Here is a 21,996-nt window from a genome sequence, read left to right on the forward strand (position 1 = left end):
TTTTCGGCCAACTGCCCGTTTTTTGGCAAAAAAGTCGTAATTTAGATATTTCTACATCTATACAAAAAAACAAAACAAGAAATTGCCTTTTATGTATTTTATTTTATGTAACATTTCTATCTACATATGACGAGGTCCAGATAGCCGGTGTTCTGTCAGATTTTGCACCCCATCAGAAATTGCGACTTTTGGGTTCTGCGAATAAGCGTAATGTTAAAAATGGCCGCGAATGCAGCGGTTCAAAAGTAAACACTACAAACTTTCTTTAAAAAAGGAATATTAATTTACGTTTGATCATGGACTGGCATGTAGAAAAGTTCTCCTCAGACATATCCCGCTATGTTAGCTGCACGCCGCTGTCTCACTGTTAACGTCTTCGCCGTGTCGTTAAGCATTAATTTACGCCATTTTCGTGTTGCAAATGTACAGTATGTTAATGATGTAACTTGTTTATTTAGCACCTTTGGATAACATTCAGAGTCCAACTGAATGTAAAACAAGGCTTATTCACCGCCACAAAAGCTATGGGAGGAAAATATAAATAAATGAATAATTTGACAGAACACCGGCAAGACGTGCTGAGGCAATAGCAGCATCAGAATTCAACCTAAATAAGTTGGGATTGCATATAGAAAAATGCTAATTTTGCTTTTGTGGAGTAAAATTAAAATGATTCTGCATGCTTTGCTAAAGTATTAAGTTTCTGATGGGAAAATTGAGGGGTTTATTAGGTGTTGAAACCTTAAGTTGCTATTTTTGGCAAAAACTCATATGATGTTAAATATTTCTATTGATCCTGAAAATATAGATGATTATCTCTGTATTTGGTGATTTTGTGCATCTAGCGGGGCCGGATGTATGGGGCACGGCCCACCCAGACATGAGTCTTGCCCACCCAATCAAAATGTAGGGAATATCTATTGTCGCGTCGCACTGGATATAGAGAACCCACGGAGAGTTGGTCTCACCTACTTTTTTATTGCAGGATTAACGGTTACTTTTGGCCGCAACCACGCCGAACAAGCAATCACCAAAACAAGCTGTTTTTCCAACCTTGTTTGTTTTCCGCACGCTTCCTCTCTCTCCTCCAGACACATTCTCGCAGTTGGACATCCGGGCATTAATGACGTCACCAGCCAGAACAAAGCGTCGCCATATTGAAATGGGGGCAAAACACGAGTCACAAGCAATTGCTCTGTCGTGCATTGTAGTACAAAGGCGTTGAACTTTTGTCTTATTTGCAGTCTTTTCTTCCGTCAGAATAACTAAAAGTTGCCGTGTTGCGGGTTGTAACACAAGGAAGAGTTTGGAGCCGCATTTGAAGTTCTTCATTCTTCCTCGTGAGAAGAAAAGGACAAGCAAATGGCTGAACGCAATCGATCGAGGAACAGTAAAAGAAGACAGTTCCGTGGACCAGTTCTCGCCAGTGGGAACCTAAATCCAGGCACATTTACGTTTGCAGCCGACATTTTATTACTGGTGAATAAACTTTAATCGATCCCCCCCCCCCCAATTAGCTGCTAGGATTCAATAGACTAGGCAGTGCAGTGTTTCCCACAAATGAACGAGACTGTGGCAGCCCGCCACAGTCTCGTTTGCCCCCCCCCGCCGAAAAAAAGAAGAAGATAATAATCAGATGCGTCAGTCAGCCGATTACACAGATGTAGCCCACTCCACTCTACTACCCGCGAGAGCGCGCGCGGGTAGTAGAGTAGCATTTTAGAGTAGTATTTTATTTATTTATTTAAGAGACGCAAGGGGAACGAGTTGGAAGAATGGGAGAACGAGCGAGATAGCGAGAGATAGCGGTCGCATGTCTTAGCAGCATGCTGTTATTTTGTTATTGTTTTTCTGTATTATTGTTACCACAATCAAGTGGGTAAGCAAATACAGACTTCTCTCCTTCTTCCCCATATCCGGGGCATTACAATAGTTTGGATCGGACTTTTCGGCGAAAGTGAGCGGTGGACGGCCGTCTTGGACGGAAAGCAAACTTTGATTGAACTTGCGCGGAGAGGCGGGGCCCAAAATAAAGCCTTGCTCTATTTTCAGAGCGTTGGTCACAGTAAAATATTTATTAGTTCAAGCAGAGTAAAATGATACATATTCACGGTAAAAGAACGTCGTTTCCGTGTCCATCGATTGGTAAGAAAAGGCTGTTTGTACGAGTGACGTGTGGGCGCTCCTGTCAGGGGGGACATTTCGCGTGGAGTGGCTATTTTTCGGCACAACACCGACGCGCCAACTTCAGACAATTACGGCTGACGAAACTTTGATAAATGCGCCCCCCCACCCCCAATTTCGCGAGCTCTGGGACACTCGAAAAATGACTCTCATACCTCTCCTTGCTAAGTTAATGGTACAGTACCTCGATGTGCGCTTGTGTGGAAATTTAGTTCACGAACAACGGGGAAAAAACTACTCACCTTCTCACCGAATCAAGTAAAACTCTTTACACGGCTATTAGAATTCCCCCAGTCCTGTAAATGGGTCAGTTGACAGAAGGACTGTTATTGTTGTGATAATGTAGTACTTACGAGGGTCAAATAAAAAGGAAAAAGGAGGACTACGACGGCGGTCTGAAACCCGCGGCTCTCGGGCCGCATGCGGCTCTTTAGCGCTGCTTTTTTTTTTTCTTTTTTAATGGAAAAACATGGGGGAGGGAAATATATTTTTTGTTTTAATAGGATTTCTAGGAGGACAAACATGACACAAACATTCTTTCAATTCATTAATATTGTAATGAAGTTAAACTTGTGGTGGCATCGTACAACAGAGTAGTCACGTGGTGCGCTATAGGACCCACAGCAGGGAAAATAAACATTTAATCATGAAGGCTAATTATGTATTTCTGGCCAACTTAGTCATTTTTATAGTAGGCTAATATAGCTAGTATTGATAATTATAAGGCTTGTACAAGGCTTTGAATTTTTTGCTGCTCCAGACATACTGTATCAGGTTTTTTTTTTTTTTTTTTTTTTTTTTGGGGGGGGGGGGGGGGGGGGGTCAAATATGGCTCTTTCAACAGTTTGGGTTGCCAACCCTGAGTCACTACGAGATGTAAGTCGTACTATTGCTACGAGAAAAAAAGTCGCATTATTACATAGGGTAACGTAGCTGTAATCAGCTACGCATTTTACATACATGTACCGTAGCTGAGAGCTATAACATTAGCCTAGCTAATGAAATATTTCAAATATATCTTTGTTATGGTTCTTCTTGGGGGGAAAAAATAATGAAGAAAAAAAAAAAATTCGCCGTGGCACGACATGGTGAGGCTGTCCGACTCCGATGCAGCCCACCACCACAGTTTCAAAAAATCCTATGGGAAACACTGCAGTGGTTATTATTACCGGAACCGACAACTCGCAAAGCGTTATTTTTCTTTTGCCGTGAACTGCTCTGATCGGTCAATCGGTATATTATTGGCTTGGTGGGAATTGGTTATTTTGCCGTGACGTGTTGACGGCTAAATAACGCTTGGAGTTGAATTATCGGTTACGGCAGAATAATCACTCCGTATATACTACCAGTTTTCTTAGTTCCACACAGTACATATTCCACGTAATTGATAAAGGTCAACTTACTGCGTGACTTTATGAGGTTGTTGTAGATGTTTCTGAACTCCACTGCAGGCAATTCCTTTGGATTATTTATCCAGCTATCAACTGTGACTTTGTATGGGCAGATTTGCAGGCCAATACACTCTAATTTTAAGTTGTATCGCCTCCCCGCGTCCATCGGCAGTGACTCGTGACAATAATAAGTTATGCTTAAGACGTATTTATGAAAGACGCAAAACACAGCTGAAATATATGAATTTCAGACAACGTTTGTCTACGGATGTTTACTTGTGCGTGCCCACATCTCAAAACGGCGACACGTTGCTATGCAAGATGACGTCATGGTGACATCACGCCAACTGCGAGAATAAGTAGATAGATGGATGAAAAAACAAAACAAAACAAAAAAATAAAATAAACCCCCCCAAAAAATATTGCAGCCTCAATGGGACACAAGCCAGTGTCCTACTTGCGGCAGTCCCAAGCCCGGAGAAATGCAGAGGGTAAAAAAAAGCCTGCTGCATTGGGGGTGCCCCCTCAAGATTTCTTAGTGCCCACTCTGATGGGTAAACCTAGATCCGGGCCTGGCATCTAGCGTAAAATTTGATCATTTGATAACCATTTTAAGTTTTGTTATAATTGTATAAAAAAATAATTTGGATTTTTTAGGGAAATACTTTGAATAATTTTATGTTGCAGCTAATGGAGACTCATATATTGCCTGGCTCTGCCAAACTATTCTCCCTGTATTTTTCAAACACTGAGAGAAATAGTCTGGGAACCATCCCATTAACGGCCTTTTCGAGCAGGTACAAAATCAATCGACAAATCAGATTCGTTTATTTGCGTGACGTGTTCTTCACGAGCAACGTCACTCTTGCGCGTCTAAAGTCGTCTCCACAGCACAGATGTTCAACGGGATAACCGAGAACATGTTCCAATCCGCGGTAAATTCTGTTTTAAATTACCAAAAACACATCGACACGAGTCAATGACAATGGTCTGTCTCGCGCTAGCCATGTTGAATAAACTCTGCTCTCTTCATATGTTTACTTCCGCGCGCAAGTCCCTCGTGCTTCCGTCGTCAGTTAATAATGTCACGTCTGCCCGTCGCTGATTGGTCCACTCCACTGTCTGTTTGCTGTGGCTTGCTCCGCCCTGGAAATTGTATCCGTGGGAATGGTGGACAGACTCAATAGCTGGAACAGCGTTGAGTCTGGTGTACCAAGCAAACTCATATATGCCTAATGGAGGTGCCCGTTTTGGTTTTAGGTCGCTAGTGGCTTTGGTTTGGAATATACTTTAAGTTTTTGAAAATAGGTCCACTACGGGTCGGCCCCATGTCACGTAAACTGATAGTGAAGTCTATGGGATGACGACATCAGAGATCTAGAGTGAAGTGGACACTCAAAGACCGGTTCCTACCCTGATTGTTTTGTATTTTTAATGTTAAGGAACAAGGCTGATGAAAACAGGCAGACAGAGACATAATGTGCAGACTGTGAAGAGAAGAACAAAGTACACAAGGGTAACAAAAAATAACAGTAACAAAACTAAATCCAATCAAAACAATCTGAAAGTCAACAAAGACGCAGGTGGTGACGGAATGGAAGAAGCATCACAGTGGAGGATGAATTGACTTAATGTAAAGCGGTAGAGGAAAGAGAGCAAAGTAGATATAAAAAGCACCTGAAAGTACAGCAGCACTTTGGATGCAAATGCATTGATGATTAGATAGACCTTTAATGTCTTTACCTACAGTGAATATAAAATGGATTAACTTCTACTGCTAACTAAGTAATTATGTGAATTGTCTGCAATGTAATGGGAGTTGTTTTTTATTTTGCTCACCCCCCCCCTTCTCTTAAGGATCTTATTACACTACACACAGTCCAGAGGCATCAATGTACATTTATATGATAAGGAGTTGCTTGTAATTGATAATTTAGAACAAAAAAAACCTACTTTACAAAGTGACACAATAATATATTTTTTAAACCTTATAACATTCATTCAAATTTATTCATTAGAGATTGCAAAATTGTCCCATTGTTCTATGGCCGGAGGAGCTCACAAAGATATTTTTAAAACCTGAAACAAATTGTGGACGTGGATAAATGCTGTGACTGAATGGCACGTGCGTAACTATGACAAGGAAAAATGAGAGGTCAGGAGGACATTTTTGAAATGCCAAAATGGTGGCATTTTAAATTCAATAATGAACAATTATGGTTGAATATTTTTACATGTGTTTTGTAAGATTCTGAATGATCAAAGACCTGACTGAGCTAGTCTCCTATGGCAACACTCCTTGCGCTTCTCTATTTCCATGTGCCTGAGTCTCAGTCATATGTGCTGTATCAAGTTTCAAACGCAATACTAATCGTGATGGGCACATGGGGCAGATTAGATCACACACAACTGATTTCTTTCTCTTTGTTTTTCACTAACAACTCAAATTCCATCACTTCAAACTTTATTTTGCGCTTGCGGTAATCCCCCGAATGTTTCATTATGAAAACCAACAGCACTAACTAAAGCACAAATCTACACTACTTTTATACCTGTTGTCAACAACACCAGCTATTTGCTAAAAGTGAGTGAACACACAAGTTGGCATCCAATGTTTGTGATCTTGGTGAATCAGGCCCCAAGTGAAGAAGTTGCCTTGTGTGTCAATGACCACTGCTTAGCATTTAACCATTGTTGCGGCCATAACCACATAAACGAAACACAATCTAATGGATCGCAGCATTGATGTCAGGAAACAACCAAACTGTTGTTTTATGAGGCCATTATGGGATAGTTCCTACAATGAGATGTGTTCCTGAGGGTGGTAAAGGACAGATCTGTATCATGTTGTTTGTGGATCAATTTGAGGGCTTTAATTAGCCAGGGGGTCAGGCCAGCCAGCACAGCAGGGCCAGGTAAAGCTCATCAACAAGGGAGCTTACAGGTGCCTTCGGCTCTAATCTCTCTGCACATCTCAGTGAAATTAAAGCGGCAAATGGGAAATTGATTTCTAGGTCCCCCGTCCATGGCAATATCTCCTTTTGTCTTGCGGACATTAGGTGGGCTTGCACTTGCCAAAGCTGTTCTTTAAAACGCTCATTATTGATACGGAGGGACGGTCTGGCGGACTGCCAGAGCGACCAGAGAGGATGAAGAGGAAGAGAGCGTTCTGAGCTGCTGGCTTTGTTATGGCAACAAGTCATTCATGCAACGATCCTCAAAACAAGCAGAGTGGAGAAAACGACTTTGACCTCTCTGCCTCCAGCCTGAGCTGCCGCCGTTGCTGCTGACATGGCACCTGCCGCAAGATTGGGGAGATTAGAGCGGTCTCAGCCAGCCGGGCTCAACTCTTCAAACGGGAACTCTCAATATCGTACGGCCGATCAGTTCAATCACACACCGTATGTTAGTTCAAAGCCAAGGAGATTGTCAGCCTGTGGATGTATGGAAACTTACTCATTCACCTCCCTGCATGCAACTTTACTCAGATCATACTTTGCCTTGTAACCTTGTTGATGCTTTTCAATTCATGGCGGGATGCTATTAGTCATTCTAATGAACTGCAGTGGGGAGGAAAAAAAGCATCTGAGAGATCATTTCTCAAGATGTCGGAGAGAAAAGAATGCAAAATGTGAACCAGTTAATTCATGCGGCCTTGCCTAACAGGCAAGATGCTTGTTTGTGAATGACTTCTTAACAGGGAACATTCATGCAAGTCCATATTGTGCTGTGCATCGGCCTTTAGGCGAGACAGCAAGTTTCTCAAGCCACCTTAAAAAAGTTCATTTACTGTTTCGTTCATGTATTTGAATTATTCTCTGCCTGGGAGGGCTGGCAGAAAATGATCAGTGCGTTTGAAGGCGATGGACAGGACTGGCAGTTCACTGACAGTAAGAGGACCTAAACACAACTGCCTCCGTAAGCAATTAGATGCACTGTTTTAAAACTATTGTTCAGATGTAAAAAAAAAAAAAAAAAAAGCAGCAGATAAAGAAAACATGTGCACACACTGTGAATTTTCTCGAGGGAATATTCGCCTTGAACCTTTTTATTTTACGAAGAAAACCCAACTTGGGAAACAACAGTTCTCGCAGGAGTGTAGCCCAGTATCTTTAACCAGCCCCAGGTTTTCTGGGAGGCCATAGCTAGATAAACAATATGTAGCTTCATATATTATGTACAATGGAACAGCACAGTCCTGCTGGCCCATTACTCAAAGGCCAAAGTGCCCATGGCCAGTGCTGCTGTGAGAGTAGATACAGCGCATGTTCTGCACAGTCGAGCCGAGGAAGGCGTTAGCCAGTCTGCTGTGTGTCCGCATGTGATAAATCTGATGGTATGCCAGGGCTCTTTTCTCATTTGTTAGGCAGCCATGTGTGAAAATGTTAATGAAGGCCCATATAATCTCGGAAATTCTCACCATTAAAAATCCCTTCACGTAGCCGAGCATTCTGCTTACACACTGACTATTGTAAACATCAATCCTTCCTCTGTCGTACTAATAATAGACCTAATTGCCTTCCGTCAGCTTCCTCAGCCCCTCTATGCATCACAAAAGCGCAGGACGCTCTCATGACAAGCGCGTGGCAAGGAGCAAAGAGTAAAACTGCCTATAAATAACATGCAGACAAAAATATCAGCGGCACTCTGTGCAATTTCCATCGTATAGCTAGACTCTATCATCTATCTTGTAAAATATTTAGCATCCAGATACCAAAATATTTGCCAGCGCTGAGCCTGTTTATTTTTTCTGTCCTATTTTTAATTTAAAAAATAAATAAATAAAATACAGAAACGATGTCTGCCTCTGACCTCAAAGACCCTTCCTATTGCTTGCATTTGTTGTCTTTGTGAGGGCTCAACAATATCACGCTATTGTCTTACTTTGCCTCATCCTTGTCAAACATTGTGTGGAAATATGTACAGTTGATCCCTTAAGTGTTCTTTCTTTCTGCCATCCCATTATTCTTTTCAGTGAGAGGCAGCATTGTGTAATTACTCTAAAAGGACGGACACAGGAGGAGATTTGGCTGCCTTAATTCCACAAAGTATGGATCCTCTTGAAGGGAGTGGCGACCGTGGGGCCAAAACATCCATAAACCTGCAGGGAGAATGCCAACGCAAACCAAGCATGTTCACATAGAAAAACTGCTAACGCAACCACTGTTTCCAAAGCAGATTAACATTTAAAACATGTTGTGCACTCTAACAGTCTCGGAGGATATCAAAAAGTCACTCTCAGGACAGTAGAAACGAACATTTGCAGTACACAGCTGAGGAAGAAAGAAGATTAGTTCTTTCTCAGATACACAGGGGCTCCTCATTAGTAGTAACAATTGCCCGACAGAAATTCAAGTACTGAGAAATAAATTCATGTAATAAAATGAATCATTCTATTTACATTCCAGTGCAGATATCTTTACAAAGTATTGTTAGCCACTCTCTGTACTTTTCCTTGCACCCTCAAGCAAATTGGTAGAAGCAAATGGTCATCAAACGCCAATTCTTGATTGAAAAGATGCTAAATAAATGTTTTTTTTTCTATTGTCATCATTTGAAAACAAACTGCCGTTGTAAGCCATGAATCAGGGCTACTATACGCTATTATTCTCTCCCCCTCAGCCATGAGAATATACACTGGATTCTTTAATGCCTCTATTCTTTATTGCTTGTCTGTATTTTGCATTTTTGTACAACTGTCAGTGGCCTGTACTATGAACAGAGTTCAACCTCCCCAGAAGTAATCCTGCTCACCAGCAGGTAACCGGAGTTGACAAAACCTGGTTATCTAGTGAGTGGTCAATCGGTGCAGTCAAGCGCTGATTATGAGGTTGATTAGTCGAACCTGTGTCAACCCATCCAGATTTACTGCGCGTTCACATAAAAGGGGGCGGAGACCAGAGTCAAACACGACTTTTGACAATGGCACGGGCACATTACTTAACGGAGGAGGAATTCCCGATAATCATGCGGAGTTATGAGGAATTAAAATCCACCCTCACCGCGAAATCCAACACCGCTTCAACTAGTAGAGCGCGACTAGTCTGTTGGCAGCGAAGTACAGATCGTGTGATTTGTGAATGCGTCAATAGGCCAGTTTACTTATGTCCATGAAAAGAAATAAAGCCTGCTGTCAGGAGAGTAAAATAAGATTGAGTACGTTAACTGTAAGAAATAATTTATCGTGCATCACCACATGAAGCAGGATGATTGTATGTTTAGTCCCATTGACTGTATGAATATGTATGTCCTTTGAACATCTTCAGAGTAGAGGTTAGATTGGGCCTAAAAAAAAAAAAATCCAGCCCGACCCGGCCCGATCAATTAACTTGATTTGCAGGCCCGAGCCTAGCACCCCCCCGAAATTTTATGTTATATTTGTGAGGACTCAGGAGAAGGAAATGCGGGGATGCGATGCGTGGTTGCGTTTTGTGTGATCACATTTGTGACAATAAATGATAATTAAGTTAAAGCCCGTCTTTTGTAACGAATTCTCATAATTAAACAAGACTGTAAGATGCATATTCAATAAACATTTATATCTTTTATATTTGTGTGTCTGTTCTATCAGTAGATTTGACATTTATTATAATCTCTGAGTTGGCGGGAAAAAAGTTTTCTCAATGTTTAAAGAGTCTACATATTTCCATGATTATTATAAATGCATTTACACAACGAAATAACGCTGGAAAAGTTTGTTAAATATATTTCTTGTATGAGAGCAAAGCTCCACTTTCGTTTACATTCAGCGAAGCCGACAGATTTCTGTATAGCATTTTCAACAATCAATTTGAAGTGTTTCCATACCCCATTCCTACCACTTTCCGAATCACACGGCATACAGTGTTCTTACTCAGATATTCAGCATCATCGATGGAATACATACTGTATATTGTCCGCTGGTGAAAGAGTGCAAGGACAGGCACATACTCTGCGCGGTTGTAAGGGCCTGACTTCGGCGGGTTACATTAGTGATGTCCGCTTCGATCAGCTGGCACAGGTAACGAATTCCCTCAACTGAAAACATAGGCGGAGTTTGACTTTTGGGGCAGGGGGGGCACAACATGTTGATGACCCCGAAACGCAGTATCAGCAATGCCAGCTGTGTGTGGGTGCTGCCATTTTTTTGTCTTACCTAGTAAAGAAGTAGACACAGATTTTTGTGTTCCGCGTAGATATCCACCACTCTAACTAGTGACAAGTTGGCAGTTATAGCACTTTCACTTTCCAGTCACTCATCCGTTGCGAAATGAATCCTTTCCGTGGTCAGTTTGAAAATGGCGGCAGGCAAAACGGTAGACGGGATCCTTTTTTGACTGAATATTCCAGCCAGGAATATTTATAATCATGAAATGAAAATTAGCATTTTATTTCCCTCATCATTTTGGGGGGGAATTCTAATTAAGACAGCTTAGGACAGCTTTTCTTTTCGCCAAGATCGTCATCCATTAAAAATGGTGGCTCTGTTGTATAATTAGCGTCTGTAGTGGGGTAAATTGAAACTCCGCTCACCATTTTGGCGGTGCTCTCTGACGCTTCAAGATCCACATTTTTAATCATTGGTTTTTCCTTAAGTGTTGTTGTCACTTTTGAAAGCTTAGGCTTAAAAAAATTGCATATATCCATCTCTCCTCTTCGGCCGTCGACTCGTCAGGTGGTTTTGGATTAGCAAAGCAAATGACTTTCTAAGGTACTAGTCACATGATCTGTTAGAAAAATCATTTTGACTCATTATATACATATTTTTTTCATTTGATTCATTTTTGTTGTTTGTTTTATTGCTTTACAACTTTTATGGAGTAATATTTCACGAAAAACTCTTAGTTTTAAAATCATATATAGGAAAGTCAATTACATGCAAAGACACTTTTCGGCCACCAGGGGCTCCTGGCCCCCTTGGCCCCCCTGCAAAATCCGCTTATGACTGAAAATCTATCTTTCATGGAAAACATCGTCCGGGTACGCCAGCGGATTCTATGTCGTACGGGTCGTCCAGGTACGCTGTCATTGTCAAGAGGACACGGCCAGGGAGGAGTGCTGTTTAAATAGAGCGTGGTTAATCGGAATCCTGGGGTTAAGCAAGCTCTAACTCTGAGACGACCAGTTTTGACGTGTGGCGCGTGTTGCCATGGCAACACTCCCTGGTTCCAACATATCTACCTTTCGTAGTCACGCTTAGCTGGGAGATAGGTTGCACGTGATACTCTCGGAGTTACCCTGCTAAGCCAGAAAACCGGCTTCGTAGTATAGGCCACAGGTATGATAGACTGCAAAAACAAGAAAATTGTTGCTTATCCCACTTATTATCAGTAAACTTTCAAACAGGTATATGCTGTGGTTGTGGTGGATCAGGTTATTTCATGATAAAAACCCATACTATCCAGAGTATTAGTACATTCTACACTTAAGTTGTGTCTACCTGGGAGTAGGAGATCATTTATTCACCATAGTATCTACTAATCAGGGAGCTTTAGCTTTGGGGTCCGGGAAAGATTTAAAAGTATGTCATATTGTTTAAAAAGTGCATACCCATATTTGGGGCGAGTGCACCGCTAAACATAAAATAATATCAATAGATTATGTATGTAGTTTAATTGCATTTAAATGGGTTAAATTTATATACACAACCACATATATATCTATTAGGGCTGTCAAAATTATCGCGTTAACGGGCGTTAATTAATTTTTTAAATTAATCCTGTTAAAATATTTGACGCAATTAACGCAGATGCACCGCTCAGACACATTTAAATGACGGTACAGTGAAACGCTCACTTGTTGTGTTTTACGGAGTTTTGCCGCCCTCTGCTGGCGCTTGGGTGCGACTGATTTTATAGGCTTCAGCACCCATGAGCATTGTGTAAGTAATTATTGACATCAACAATGGCGGGCTACTAGTTTATTTTTTTGATTGAAAATTTTACAAATTTTATTAAAACGAAAACATTAAGAGGGGTTTAAATATAAAATTTCTATAACTTGTACTAACATTTTTCTTTTAAGAACTACAAGTCTTTCTATCCATGGATCGCTTTAACAGAATGTTAATGTTAATGCCATCTTGTTGATTTATTGCTATAATAAACAAATACAGTCCTTACAGTGTTTCCCCTAGGATTTTTTGAAGCTGTGGTGGTGGGCTGCATCGGAGTCGGACAGCCTCACCATGTCGTGCCACAGCAAATTTTTTTTCCTTCATTTTTTCCCCCAAGAAGAACCATAACAAAGATATATTTGAAATATTTCATTAGCCAGGCTAATGTTATACCTCTCAGCTACAGTACATGTATGTAAAATGCGTAGCTGATTACAGCTATGTTACCCGATGTACTAATGCGACTTTTTTTCTCGTGGCAATAGTACGACTTACATCTCGTAGTGACTCAGGGTTGGCAACCCAAACTGATGAAAGAGCCATATTTGACCCCAAAAAAAACAACAAAAAAAACTGATACAGTATGTCTGGAGCCACAAAAAATTAAAAGCCTTGTACAAGCCTTATAATTATCGATACTAGCTATATTAGCCTACTATAGAAATGACTAAGTTGGCTAGAAATACGTAATTAGCCTTCATGATTAAATGTTTATTTTCCCTGCAGTGGATCCTGTAGAGAATGACGCACCACGTGACTACTCTGTTGTACTATGCCACCACAAGTTTAACTTCATTACAATATTAATGAATTGAAAGAATGTTTGTGTCATGTTTGTCCTCCTAGAAATCCTATTAAAACAAAAAAATTTATTTCCCTCCCCCATCTTTTTCCATTAAAAAAAAAAAAAAAAAAAAAAAAAAAAGCTCCGAAGCATCGCTAAAGAGCCGCATGCGGCCCGAGAGCCGCGGGTTGCAGACCACCGTCGTAGTCCTCCTTTTTCCTTTTATTTGACCCTCATAAGTACTACATTACCACAACAATAACAGTCCTTCTGTCAACTGACCCATTTAGAGCACTGGGGGAATTATAATAGCCGTGTAAAGAGTTTTACTTGATTCGGTGAGAAGGTGAATAGTTTTTTCCCCGTTGTTCGTAAACTAAATTTCCACACAAAGGCACGTCGAGGTACCATTAACTTAGCAAGGAGAGGTATGAGAGTCATTTTTCGAGTGTCCCAGAGCTCGCGAAATTTGGGTGGGGGGGCGCATTTATCAAAGTTTCGTCAGCCGTAATTGTCTGAAGTTGGCGCGCCGGTGTTGTGCCGAAAAATAGCCACTCCACGTGAAATGTCCCCCCTGACGGGAGCGCCCACACGTCACTCGTACAAACAGCCTTTTCTTACCAATCGATGGAACCAGAAACGACGTTCTTGTACCGTGAATATGTATCATTTTACTCTGCTTGAACTGATAAATCGTTTACTGTGACCAACGCTCTGAAAATAGAGCAAGGCTTTATTTTGGGCCCCGCCTCTCCGCAGTCTCTCAGCGCAAGTTAGTCAAAGTTTGCTTTCCGTCCAAGACGGCCGTCCACCGCTCACTTTCGCCGAAAAGTCCGATCCAAATTATTGTAATGCCCCGGATATGGGCAAGAAGGAGAGAAGTCTGTATTTGCTTACCCACTTTATTGTGGTAACAATAATAAAGAAAAACAATAACAAAATAACAGCGGGCTGCTACGACATGTGACCGCTATCTCTCGCTATCTCGCTCGTTCTCCCATTCTTCCTACTCGTTCCCCTTGCGTCTCTTAAGGGGGGGCCTGCATAGTTACGAACATTAGGCTACAATACACAATGAATAGGTGTCCGCTGAACTCCTCCCACTCGGCTGCCGCTAGTTTGAAGCGGCCTTAAAAAATTTTTTTTATTTAAATAAATAAATAAAATACATCTCATTTGCCAGGCGTGGCGGCTTTCATTTTAGTGTGGCGGTGCGCCACAATCTGTTGAATATAGGGGAATCCCTGCCTTATGTACCGTATGTTGAATGTATATATCCATCTTGTGTCTTATCTTTCCATTCCAACAATAATTTTAAGCTGTAATTAACTCGATTAAAAATTTTAATCGTTTGACAGCATATATATATATTCAACATTCGATGTAAATATTTGACTCGCCATTTGTTTTTACATCCGACGACATGCTCGAAATATGACAATTTGTGACACTGTTGCAGTTTCTTTGTTTTCCTGCAAAAAGGGTGCATGGCGGATTTTCTCTTGTGAGAGAAATCAACTTGGGTTGCAAGAATGTTAGTGCAGGTGGTGAAAAAAGGAAAAGGTGAGGCTTACCATTGAAATGACAATGGAAATGATAGGAAAATATGAGCGTGGTGTGCACGTCCGTGAACTGGCTCGACAATGCGGCCGTAGGATGTCTACGATCTCAATGGTCCTCCTCCGACCTCCGTTTGCCAGTCGTTATAAGTTAAGGTGAGAATTATTAATGTGGTAACATGGCCAAAAAAATCGCCAGCTTCGTCAGGTTTTTAATCATTTATTTCAGAATTTGTGCAACACAACATCCCTACTGTCCGCCGCAGCTGAACAAAGTCAAAGTAAAAAGTCATCCCGCACTTTTTTAAGTCAGCCACGCGTGCATTCAGGTACAACACGCAAAACACATCTGCCACATTAGAACCCGATTCGCTACATTATTACAGGTATTATCATTTTTACTATTGCAATACTACCACCAGCATTTATTAAGGACTTAGTTTAGGTTTTTAGTCTATGGAACGAATTAATGGAATTAGAATGCATTCTTACGGAAAAATCCTGCTCGACATACGACCATTTCGACTTACAAACAAGGTCCTGGAGTGAATTAACTTCGTATGTAGTGTGACCTCTGTATATATATTGTGGAAAAACTAGCTTGAAATATTAAAAAATAAATCTAATGAGATAGAAGTGTACATTAAAAACAAAACTAAGCCATAATAAGAAGAGTTTCCATTTTCGGGAGGCAATTTCCTTTGTTTACATTAACGTGTGAAGGTAATTTCCACGGTATAAAAACTACGTAGGATTTTCTTTATCAAGTACTGTAAATGCTTGCATTTCCATTCAGAGTAATGCAATACATCTGAAAATCCATTTATTTACTCTTGAGTTTTGGGCTGTAGATTTGGGGGGCGGGGGTGCACTGCTGAATTGTTTTTTGACGGTAAGGCCTTCCCTCCCTCCGTTTCACAGGCTCACACAGTACAACCACTAGGTGTGCTTAGCACACAATCTGCAAAACTTCCAATTATGACAATTTGAACCGAGATAAAATATATTTACAACACCTGCGCCTTCCACTTGGATGTCCCTCTTGCAAGTTCATCCAACACACTTTTAAATATATTTACAAGATTCGTGTAATATGCTGATGTCCTCAGAGTCCATCTGTTTAGTGCTAGAAAAAGAGATACTTTTGTTTCAAAGGTCCAATAAAACCAAATATAAGAGGTATGATGACAGGAGGCGGCGGTGCCAGTCGTCTCATCCAAAGTGAAGGATATACAAGAATATCAAATTATTGTAAACTTTACTCAATTGTTGCAGGGTGACCATAAATGGCAACCTTATCAAAGTCATTTGTCTAAGGACTTGTTGAACATCTCCAAAATGCTCTTTGGTCTGCACTTGAGTGACACTGTTTTCTGAAAGGTTAATTGCTCCTGCGTGTGATAAAAGGCCATATCTGAAGATGTGATAGACATAAATGGGAGGTGCTCCCTCCTCCACGTTGAGCTTTTTCCCCCACTATGTCCATCCTTCGTACCAGGTCGGCTTCAGACAATTGCGATTTATTATTAATGACAGTCAGCGCACTTCCTTTGACATTCCTTTAACCGGGTTTTCTTCCTTTGTGAGAAGAGAAACGCTTATCCGCCAATGACACGCTTTATAGCCTGAGAAGGGAATAAATTCTCCAATGTCACAACCACAGCCAACAACGACTTATTTGATGCTAAAGATCAAATGAATAATTCTGCGATTGTGCATGAGAATTTAGTTTTAAGCACCAACAATACAAACAGCAGCCTAATAAATCTTTTGCCTCTCCATGTGGTGATTACTCTCTGTCTGCACTGTATTGGACTTAACACACAGTCAGGGACAGAGAGTTGACAGGACCATTTGCAAACACAGCCTGTTGTGATGAGAGAGCAGAGGATATATCAGGCGCAGGCACATAAGTTAAGAAAAAAGGGTGGGTGGATCTACGAGAAAATTTCACCAGAGCTCGAGGCCAAATTGTGATACATTATTTGTATTCACTCCTCAGTGCACAAAGCAGCTTTGGGGTTGGAAGATAGCTAAAGTTCATGAAAAGTGTGGACATAAGACATTGTTGCCAGAGTAATTTGCAGCTCGATTTAAGTAACCTCGGAATTCAGGGCAGGGCATTGGGTCATCCTCGATTGCACACTTTTACGTAATAGGTTACCCGGCGAACAAAGAAGAATAAATATGCACCTTACATTATCAATTGAAGTAGAATAACACAGTAGTTCCCAACGGTGGTGCAAGAATCCCAAGTCGCAGTTTAAGGGGAGTAGAGAAGTAATTATTATTTTTTAGGGGAACACAATAATTGAGGTGGAACTACTGTTCTCAAAGGGTAAAAGACAGCATATGAAATAATGTAATTAGGTAGGCATTTCTATTGAGAAACATGCATTGTCCTTTTCATAGTCACAACATCAATATTTTAGTGAAAAAGTGTTATTTCTACTCTGATGTATTGGGCTGCAGTTTACAATCTATCTTGGTTCGAGACTCCTAATGACTGTTTCACCAATTCAACGTAACCAAGTAGGTTTTCCTTCATTTGACCAATCAAACAAGGGCACAATCACATGATAGAACACGGTCGCTGCAGTTTTTAATGCAACCGTATTTTCCGCACTATAAGGTGCACCTAAAAGCCTTCCATTTTCTCAAAAGATGACAGTGCGCCTTATATATGGATCAATATTGCTTAATCATGACATTATGTAGCTTCATCTAGTGGATGTATAAAGCTATTATTACTACAACAACAACAGGGTGAGCCAAAAACAACTTTTTAACAATCTAATAAAACCAAGAGTGGTGGAAGAAAAATATTTTATTCATAATAATTGGAACTTTAAATCATGCCATTTAAGAAATAATCATGGAATTTTAATTTTTTTTTAAATTATGTCCCTTAAATAACCTCCTCCTGCATGAATTCATTCTTGAAATCTGCTGTTGACCAAAAGAAAATCTTTGCGTATTGGCAGTCATGAGTGGCAACAACAAGTGGCAGCACTGCAAGACAGTGACCTTGAGCCAGTAAACAATGTGCCATTATAGTAACCACGGTGAATTCAGGATTAAATTCACAGTATTCCATCTTAGATGAGGAAATAATGAGGAATCTCAACAGCGGATTTCAAGAAAGCATTCGTACAGGGGGATGCCATTTAAAGAACATCATTTGTTAAAAAGTGAAAATTCCATCACTGTTTCTTAACCCTTTAACACCGAACGTGTCGGCAGCGACGCGTTTACGCAGATCAACTTTGAAGCTTTGTCACGCTGTAATTACGTCACCCATGTGCCGCTGGTTGGTCTCGTTTGAAAGTGCGGAAGTTGATGTCCACACCAGTTTTTATTTGAAGTCAATCGGCCAAGAAAAACGGGAGATAATGTCATTTGAGTTTTATTGCACTCATAAATATGCATTAAAACGCTGCATGGACCATGTATCCATCTCCATATTTCCATCATTTCTTGTCCTTTTTCAAAACCGAAAGCAGCACAAAAGACTACATATCCCAAGAGCCGTTGTAATGTCAGATAGGACGAACCAAATGTGATCATTTTAAATAAATTTCCGAGCGAGGCGCCAACTATTGATAGGGAGGCATGCGAAGCAAGCAACAGCCGGTTGATTTGAGCGAGCGACTTTGAAACGTGCACAATGAATCTAAAACTATATTTAGCGCAAGCTAATGCATTATTTCATTAACTCAAGGAAGAAGCTGAGCCGTATTTGTCATTGTTTTCTTGGGATGAGTCGGCGTCTCGGCGAGTAGAAGTGACAGCAGCGCGCAAACGGCGAAAGAGTAGGCTGTGTGACGTTGTGTGTGACGCAGCTCCGTGACCTGTTCAAGAAGAAGCTTTATTGAGTGCGCAAAAAAAAAAAAAACTTTTTGGGGTCGCATGCCAGAAAAATTTGAATGAACTGAACTACTTGTCAATATTTTTTAAAATACTTTTTTCAATGTTATATATATTTTTTCTTCACTATAATCTTTTCAATTTTATGTAGATGTGTGTTCAAGAAGCTTGATTGCATGTACGTATCTACTTTTGATAAGGTGATGGGTACAACACCTAACTTCAAAAAAGAGACAACTTCTAAACCCTTTGTGTGTTAGATGATATATATAATCTTTTTTCTCACTATTTTGCACTGCATATAACCTGTTTTGACCATAGTATGTGTAAGGCCATAAACGCCTATGACCATACCTGCTGTTTGTGTTGAATTGTCAAACATAAAACTAGTCAATCTTATATTTTTTCTATTGATTGTTTATCCTAACAAGTTGAAGAAATATTTTCAAGCTTCAAAACGGTTGGTCGAGCATCATGGGACGTCAACATTACAAAGTTTGAAAAAAGATTTTGGGATTTTTTTTTGTCTCTTTGGGTCCAAAACGTGGATTATAATTAGTCAGTGAAGAAAACAACAGTTTAGACATGAAGTTCAAGGTGTCCTGAAAACAGGGACCCGACTTGGCCATTGTAAACATTTTTGTCTTTGAAATATAAAGGCAACATCAAATGCATGCAAATTCGGCAAAAATAGGCTTAGGTGTTAAAGGGTTAATAAATGTATGTTCACGGCTCACAGCTCTTGGCTACTCTGTGTGCGTCCCTTTATTTAACTCTCACACTTCTAAAACTGTATCATAGTAAGTGCCTACTCGCTCAAGAATGTGTTGAAAATGAACACAAAATTGGTGGAAAATAAACAACTGTAATCAAGTTTTAACTCTCCATTTTGGCGCCGTCGCCTCTATGGGAAAAGCAGCATTTCTTAGTGGTCTTATTTGTTTGCTTAGTGGGTATTTCTCTGTTGCCTTTCATCTTTATCTTCCATTTACACTGCAGAAAGACAAAAGGCTGGGGGTAGAAAAAGACAAAAAAGGTGTCTTATGGTGACGAACGAGCAGAATTGAAAATGGCTGGTGTTGCAAAGGCGCTAAAACGGAAGATAGCCAATCGGCAGAGAGGACAGGAATGAGAAGAAAATTCATTGTACGGAGACAAGAGAGCCCGGGTGTGATACAATAATCCTAACCTGGGGGAATCATAGCCAGTGTGCCTGCGGGTGCGGACGGAGGCCACCGGGAGGTGCTGTGCCAGAGACGCCTCCGACAATAAAAAGCTCCTCTAGCCGGCAACACTTCTCATCAAGCAGAGTGCCGCTCCACAGCACAGGCTGTTTCCTCACGGAGATGGAACTGTAACGATCCAAGCAGGTCCCATAAAAAACTTTTTGCTCACGTAACAAGAATGGATGGCGGTACAAGTTTCACACAGGCCCTCTTTTTATCACCTTTTTGATATTATTACCTGAGCGGATATTCACATAACTTGTAATTAAGACTCCCAGATCATCCAACTTCTTTATTTTCTTTTTGCATTTATAGATGTTTTTTTTTTTTTTTTTAATTGTTCTTTTTTTCAAGCTGCAAATATGTCAGTGTTGTCATTGCAAAGGCCAATTAAACCAAAAAGAACTGTGTAAAATCAGAGGCTACACCCTTCACATGCAACGCAATCTGTTTGCATTTTAGCCTCGGCTTTTTTCCATTTCCAAGCATACAAGAGGATAATTTCCTTATTTGCTGGTTCATTTATTTGGGTGGGAAACTCTGGGGTATCCAAATGTTAGGAGAGAAGATGAAGTGATTTATTTTCTCTTGTTCTTTTGTTGTTGCACTCCCTGATGGTTTGGTGTAGCGGAGGTAAAAGGGGAGAGAGTACATTGATCACAATGTTGACAAAACAAAAACATCTTGCACCCTGCCAGGCTGACTGACTTGCATCAAGTACAATGTTTTCAGACAGAAAAGTTGAACGGGAATTTATCATTTGAGGTACACTATCAACTTGAAAATGTGTGATTTGTGATGAGATGAAATGATTTTCCAGTCTTTTTTAGCAGTGTACATTGTTACAGTTAGAGATTATGTTTGAGAAAGGACAAGGCAAAAGGAGATAAAAGTAAAAAGTACAGCTCGAAATTGTACTTACAGTGTATCATAAAAGTGAGTACACCCCTCGCATTTCTGCAGATATTTAAGTATATCTTTTCATGGGACAACACTGACAAAATGACACTTTTACACAATGAAAAGTAGTCTGTGTGCAGCTTATATAATAGAGTTCACTTATTTTTCCCTCAAAATAACTCAAAATATATCCATTAATATCTAAACCCTTGGCAACAAAAGTGAGTACACCCTTTAGAAACTACGCAGATCCCCAAATGTCCAAATTGAGTACTGCTTGTCATTTTCCCTCCTAAATGTCATGTGACTTGTTACAGGACTGCTGTCAGCATTACAGCAAACAGTTTGCTGAAGACATGTCAACAAAGCACATGGGTTACTGGAACCATGGCCTATGGTCTGATGAGACAGGCGGGCTTTCTTGTGTACCGTCTTCATAAGAGGCTTCCTCCTGGGGTGACAGCCATGCACAACAATTTGATGTAGAGTGCGGCGTATGGTCTGAGCACTAACAGGCTGAGCCCCCACCTCTTCAATCTCTGCAGCAACGCTGACAGCAATCCTGTAATGAGTCACATGACATTTTGGAGGGAAAATGACAAGCAGTACTCAATTTGGGGATTTTAGGGATGTAGGTAGTTTCTAAGTGGTGTACTCAATTTTGTTGCCGGGGTTTAGATATTAATGGTTATAGTTTTAGTTATTTTGAGGGCAAAATAAATTAACTCTATTAGATAAGCTGCACACAGACTACTTTTCATTGTCTCAAAGTGTGATTTTGTCAGTGTTGTCCCATGAAAAGATATACTTAACTCATTTGCTCCCAAAAACGTATAAATATGTTCTATTTTAATTGTTTCAGTGTCCCAAAGGCGTATTTATACGTCTTTTACGTTGTTGTTTTTTGTTGTTGTTGTTGTTTTTTTCCAAAAAAGACATCTCTGGGTCGTGATTCAATTTAGCGCCAAAGCACAAAGCTGAAAATCCATTTTAAAGCAATAAAACTGGCCACTGGATGGCAGTAGCGCATTTGGTAAGACCCGCAACCCGATTCAATGGCAATGAAAGGCCAAGCCGCACGCCGGGTGCCGGCGCAAGACGACCGACTAGATGCCAGGCGGCGGACGACTGAGCAGAACAACCGGTAGGATGCCCGGGATGCCAGGCGCTGGACGACCGAGCAGAACGACCGGGACCACTGGTGCAGCGG

The 21,996-nt window shown here is 40.7% G+C and overlaps 1 protein-coding gene across 5 annotated transcripts in view; it reads right to left on the reverse strand.

The window, feature by feature from the left end:
* Window positions 1-21,996, reverse strand: part of camta1a (calmodulin binding transcription activator 1a) — a 568,653-nt gene that overhangs the window by 392,225 nt on the left and 154,432 nt on the right. The window lies entirely within an intron of this gene.

Source organism: Corythoichthys intestinalis, chromosome 2 (assembly GCF_030265065.1).
Source record: "Corythoichthys intestinalis isolate RoL2023-P3 chromosome 2, ASM3026506v1, whole genome shotgun sequence".
Taxonomy (NCBI): Eukaryota; Metazoa; Chordata; class Actinopteri; order Syngnathiformes; family Syngnathidae; genus Corythoichthys; species Corythoichthys intestinalis.